Genomic DNA, 6,000 nt, shown 5'->3' on the forward strand with positions numbered 1-6,000 from the left:
TAAGTGACAAAGTAATTTTCATATATGCAAATTATTTTGCATATTATTCATTATGTCTATAAAAAGGACCACATGTCCTCAAACAAAACAGGCCCCGCGGGTGCGTCGGCCCACCAGGAATCTTCCCTGTAAGCCCTATGGCCAATCCGCCTCTGTGCAGATATAATGCAGTATGGCCATATTACTGGAGGGACGTGAGCGGGTTGCTGAATGTGGTTGCATACAAACTCAAAGACACTGTATTGCTCACGGTGGAGGCAATACTCAGTCAGATTATCTGCATCTAGCATAGGGCTGGTAAAAGTCTCAATGGTGCACTGATGGTGGCTTCTAAAGATGGGATTCTCACACGGATGTACACCAGGAATGGCTTTGCAGCGGAATTGCATAAAAGTCAAAGATGCAACAGTAGCAAAAGACAAAGGGAGAAAGGCTGGAACTGCGTCCATCTCAGAATCAGTCCCTACGAGCAATGACCCCACCACCTGAACAAACCCCACCCTCTCAGACCCCACCTTGATTAGTGTTGCTTTCAGATATTTCCTGGGCTGGTTTTCTATCCCTATTGATGCCCCTGGGCATGGTGTACTTTTACACCATTAAGCTGACTCTGCTTGATGACGCTGCAGTACTGCTCCCTGTGTTAACTCTGCCCCTATATGGAAAGGAGCAGAACACACAGGTGGTGGGGTCCACCAGGGATATCCCCAATTCTCTGCTTGCCAGTCTGACCCTGAAACTGATTGACTATTGGATTGGTTCATTGTGAGTTGGTGTGTGCCAACTAATAGGATTTTAATACCTACCGGTAAATCCTTTTCTCTTAGTCCATAGAGTGTCATGACTGTGGTTTTGTGGACCCGGTGTTAGTGAAGTCTGTGCGGGCGACTGGAGGACAATGTGAATACTATTACTGACCTGGTTTGGGAGTGTTGTGGACTCGGGGTTTCTTCTGGTGACCGGGAAGAGGAACCGCAGCTGAGATGACCGAATCTAGGTTTTCCTCATGCAGGATTTGGTCGGCAGACAGGAGGCACGTATGGATGCTGGAGGTCTCCTGAAAGACAGAACTTGAAAAGGTGCTGAGGAATGAATGAAGGAGTACCGGATGCTGGAGACACCAATTACGCTTGTGAGCACTGGGTGTTTGGAGGTGCAGAAGTGCTAGGAGGCACTGAGGTGCTTGGAGGCACTGAAGTGCTTGTAGGTGCAGAAGTGCTTGGAGACACTGAGGTGCTTGGAGACACTGAGGTGCTTGGAGGCACTGAGGTGCTTGGAGGTGCAGAAGTGCTTGGAGGCACTGAGGTGCTTGGAGGTGCAGAAGTGCTTGGAGGCACTGAGGTGCTTGGAGGTGCAGAAGTGCTTGGAGGCACTGAGGTGCTTGGAGGTGCAGAAGTGTTTGGAGGTGCAGAAGTGCTTGGAGGCACTGAGGTGCTTGGAGGCACTGAAGTGCTTGAAGGTGCAGAAGTGCTTGGAGGCACTGAGGTGCTTGGAGGCACGGAGGTTCTCGGAGGCACGGAGGTTCTCGGAGGCACGGAGGTGCTCGGAGGTACGGAGGTGCCCGGAGGCACGGAGGTTCTTGGAAGCACTGAAGCCACAGGGAGACGGGAGCTCTGGAGATCACAACTACAACAGCAGTAAAGATGAAACACGGCAGCTGTGGTTTTCAGTTAAGACTATGGAATACTGTACTGTGCCTTTAAGATGAACCACTGCAGCTGTGCCTTTACGTTGAGACTCGTGGAAATAGTGAATATCAGTGGCAACACAAAAGTAAACCAAACTGGGTAACAAAGGAACAGAGTTTTCACAGGAACTAAAGTACAAAGGTTACCTTTAGGGAGCTCAGCTTCAAAGCTCACACAGAGCTGTGTGTAACACGAGGAACTGGCCCAGTTTCCAACTCAGTCTCCCAACTTATACTTCCTGGTCCTTGGTGATTGGTGAGCAGGATTAGGCTGTGATGTAGAATGAGGCCTAGCAGGCCGAGAGAACACTGAAGCCTGAACTTCTGCAAAACATAAGATGCTGGCTTTTAGGCCTAAACTTCAGATTACTGAATTCAGCCTCACACAGGAGATCACCACAGGTGGAGCTAATTAACTATTACCTTTCAGGCAGAGAACTCAGGAAAACTCATAGTGCTGACAAGCTGTTTAACTCAGTGAGTAAAAAGACACAGGATCCGGGACAGATGGCAGGGGTAAGTCACCAAATATGAAACCTACAGGAAACCTACAGTCAGGATTGTGACAGTACCCCCCTCTTCAAGGGTGGACTCCAGACACCCATCTTGAATCTTAGAGGAACTTGAGAAATTCATACAGAAGAACTTAGGACCTTCGTTGATGCCTCTTCTTCTTACGGGAACATTTGGTATTGACCAAGGAGAGCGGAATCTCCTGTAAAGAAAAACCTTCCTTAGAAAACATGGGACCTCCCATGAAAGGAGTAGCATCATGAACTGGATCAAATTCAGAGTCTGAGTCCAAGTCTAATGGAAGATATGAATCTCCCTTAGATACACAGTTTGCATATGAAAAGGAAGTGCACTGGAGTTTTAAATTCTCTGGGCTAGGAGAGACTCCTACATGAGCAATTTTAATGGTCGGATTCTTACCGAAGGAGATTCTTAGATTATCCCTGGGAGGACAGCACAAACTTCCTTCTGCATTCCCTTTAGAGCATGATTCTTTTATCGAGTCAAATTCCAAAGGTTTAGCACTAAATTCTTTAACCACAGCATTACTAAAAGTCTGTAAGTCATGGAACACAGGATCATTACTCTCAAAAAGCGTGTTGGCCCACTCCAAAGCTCTTCCTCTGAATGCCAGGAACAGATATCGAGTAACGTTGGAAGGAGTTACTGCACCTGAAGGATCAGACTCCATCAGAGAGAGAAATTGTTCAACCAGAGCGGCATATTGCAATAAATCTCCATCAAAGTAAATAGGTGGTAAACCATCAGACGAAAGCTTAGAGACTGAAACCGATGATGCACTCTCAGAAGCTAGATTGGAGTTAGTTTGTAGAACGTCAGGCTGATGAGAAACTATCCCTTCTGAAGTAGTCTGGCTGAAGTCCTCAAATAAGACTGAGAAATCACTTGAAATCTTCTGGATGGAGATGCTAGTAATTCTCCCCGAAGCAGCACCACTTGTGTCTGCGACTGAGGTAAACAACTCTGGTGACTGGATTGAGGAAGTAACTTCGGTGTCCTTCTCAGCTAAATTAGCCTGAAGTCCTGTATCCAAATCAGCAGATGGAACATTAAGTTGCTCAGACAAGCTTAGGGACAAAGCTGAGAAAACTGTACTCAGATTGGTATCCAGTTCTGGAGCACGTTCAGACTTTAAATGAGTAGCCTTGGGATTTTTCTTGACTTTGGCGGCTACAGCAGAATTATTCCGACATTGATGAGAAGAGGTATTAGATTTCCCTGCAGACGCTGTGGACTCAATGCTGGAAGACGAGGAAACAGAATCAGAGACAGACTGATGTCTAATTTTAGAATTAGATGGTGAAAGTCTTTTACTCGGACCAATGCTTGGAATTGGTTTGAGTCCAGATGAGCTTGAACAGACTGAAACTGGAGAAATCTTTGGCTGGACGAGTAGTACTGGATTGGATCCGAGGATACTTGAATTGGCTGAAGCAAAAGGAGACTGACCAGGCTGGTCCTGGATTATCGCTGGACCGGATGGAACCGGGACGGACTGACCAGGCAGAACCTGGAGTATTGCTGGACCGGCTGGAGCCGGGATGGACTGACCAGGCGGAGCCTGGAGTATTGTTGGACCGGCTGGAACCGGAACGGACTGACCAGGTGGAGCCTGGATTATTGCTTGACCGGCAGGAGCCCTTACTTCACGGGGCTGAACTAAGGCAGGAGCCCCCTCTTCACGGGGCTGAGCTGAGGCAAGAGCCCCCACTTCACAGGGCTGGGCTGAGGCAAGAGCCCCCACTTCACGGGGCTGGGCTAAGGCAAGAGCCCCCACTTCACGGGGCTGGGCTGAGGCAAGAACCCCCACTTCACGGGGCTGGGCTGAGGCAAGAGCCCCCACTTCACGGGGCTGGGCTGAGGCAAGAGCCCCCACTTCACGGGGCTGGGCTGAGGCAAGAGCCCCCACTTCACGGGGCTGGGCTGAGGCAAGAGCCCCCACTTCACGAGGCTGGGCAGCACTCTGTAGACTCTCTGGCTGGGCAGCACTCTGTAGACTCTCTGGCTGGGCAGCACTCTGAAGACTCTCTGGCTGGGCAGCACTCTGAAGACTCTCTGGCTGGGCAGCACACTGAAGACTCTCTGGCTGGGCAGCACTCTGAAGACTCTCTGGCTGGGCAGCACTCTGAAGACTCTCTGGCTGGGCAGCACTCTGAAGACTCTCTGGGGCTGGACCCTCTGAACCCCTCACTGGGGCTGGACACTCTGAACCCCTCCCTGGGGCAGGACACTCTGAAGACGCCCCTCCTGGGGCTGGACACTCTGAAGACGCCCCTCCTGGGGCTGGACACTCTGAAGACGCCCCTCCTGGGGCTGGACACTCTGAAGACGCCCCTCCTGGGGCTGGACACTCCGACTCCTCTGTGACTCTAAATGGCTTGAACATTCTTCTCTTGACACCCAACTTGGGATAAGGTCTCTTAATCACCGGACCACAGTCATAAATTTGAGTCTCTTTCAGAGTAGCCTTCTAGATACCCCCGTCAGCAGTAGCAGGATCGGCTACTGTGGACGACTTGTAGACATGAGCACCATGATACTGAGATTTGTCACCATTCCCTGGCGTGCGAAGAATGCAGTCTTTAACAAAATGACCAGAATTTCCACAGTAAAGACAGAGGTGTAGCTCCCTACGCCGCTGACGTTCAGCTTCAGATAGCTTGGGCCGTGGATAGCTCTGATGAACAACTGTTCCTTGCACAGAGGAAGAGACTCTATTAACTGGATGGGACAAAACAGGTTCAACAACGTTGGTAGTATTCCTGAAGAGATCAGGCATCACAGAAAGAATACTAGACAAAAGTTCTTGTAACTGTAATAACATCTGGTAGAAAATCTGCAGTTGGTCAGGAGTCTTAGTGCAGAAGGTCAGAGAATATCTGGAGAACAAATTCCGCTGCAGACACTGTGCCAATTGATGCTGAGTCGACTCCAAACCCTCTAAGCGTCCTGCAATATTGCTTAGGAGGTCCTGCGTCAGACAAACACTTTCGGCCTGGTCCATGCGGCCAGTTCCTACTGTCATGACTGTGGTTTTGTGGACCCGGTGTTAGTGAAGTCTGTGCGGGCGACTGGAGGAGTGTTGTGGACTCGGGGTTTCTTCCGGTGACCGGGAAGAGGAACCGCAGCTGAGATGACCGAATCTAGGTTTTCCTCATGCAGGATTTGGTCGGCAGACAGGAGGCACGTATGGATGCTGGAGGTCTCCTGAAAGACAGAACTTGAAAAGGTGCTGAGGAATGAATGAAGGAGTACCGGATGCTGGAGACACCAATTACGCTTGTGAGCACTGGGTGTTTGGAGGTGCAGAAGTGCTAGGAGGCACTGAGGTGCTTGGATGCACTGAAGTGCTTGTAGGTGCAGAAGTGCTTGGAGACACTGAGGTGCTTGGAGACACTGAGGTGCTTGGAGGCACTGATGTGCTTGGAGGTGCAGAAGTGCTTGGAGGCACTGAGGTGCTTGGAGGTGCAGAAGTGCTTGGAGGCACTGAGGTGCTTGGAGGTGCAGAAGTGCTTGGAGGCACTGAGGTGCTTGGAGGTGCAGAAGTGCTTAAAGGCACTGAGGTGCTTGGAGGTGCAGAAGTGCTTGGAGGCACTGAAGTGCTTGGAGGTGCAGAAGTGCTTGGAGGCACGGAGGTTCTCGGAGGCACAGAGGTGCTCGGAGGCACGGAGGTGCTCGGAGGCACGGAGCTGCTCGGAGGTACGGAGGTGCCCGGAGGCACGGAGGTTCTTGGAAGCACTGAAGTCACAGGGAGACGGGAGCTCTGGAGATCACAACTA

The sequence above is a fragment of the Pseudophryne corroboree genome, chromosome 4 (genome assembly GCF_028390025.1).
Source record: "Pseudophryne corroboree isolate aPseCor3 chromosome 4, aPseCor3.hap2, whole genome shotgun sequence".
Taxonomy (NCBI): Eukaryota; Metazoa; Chordata; class Amphibia; order Anura; family Myobatrachidae; genus Pseudophryne; species Pseudophryne corroboree.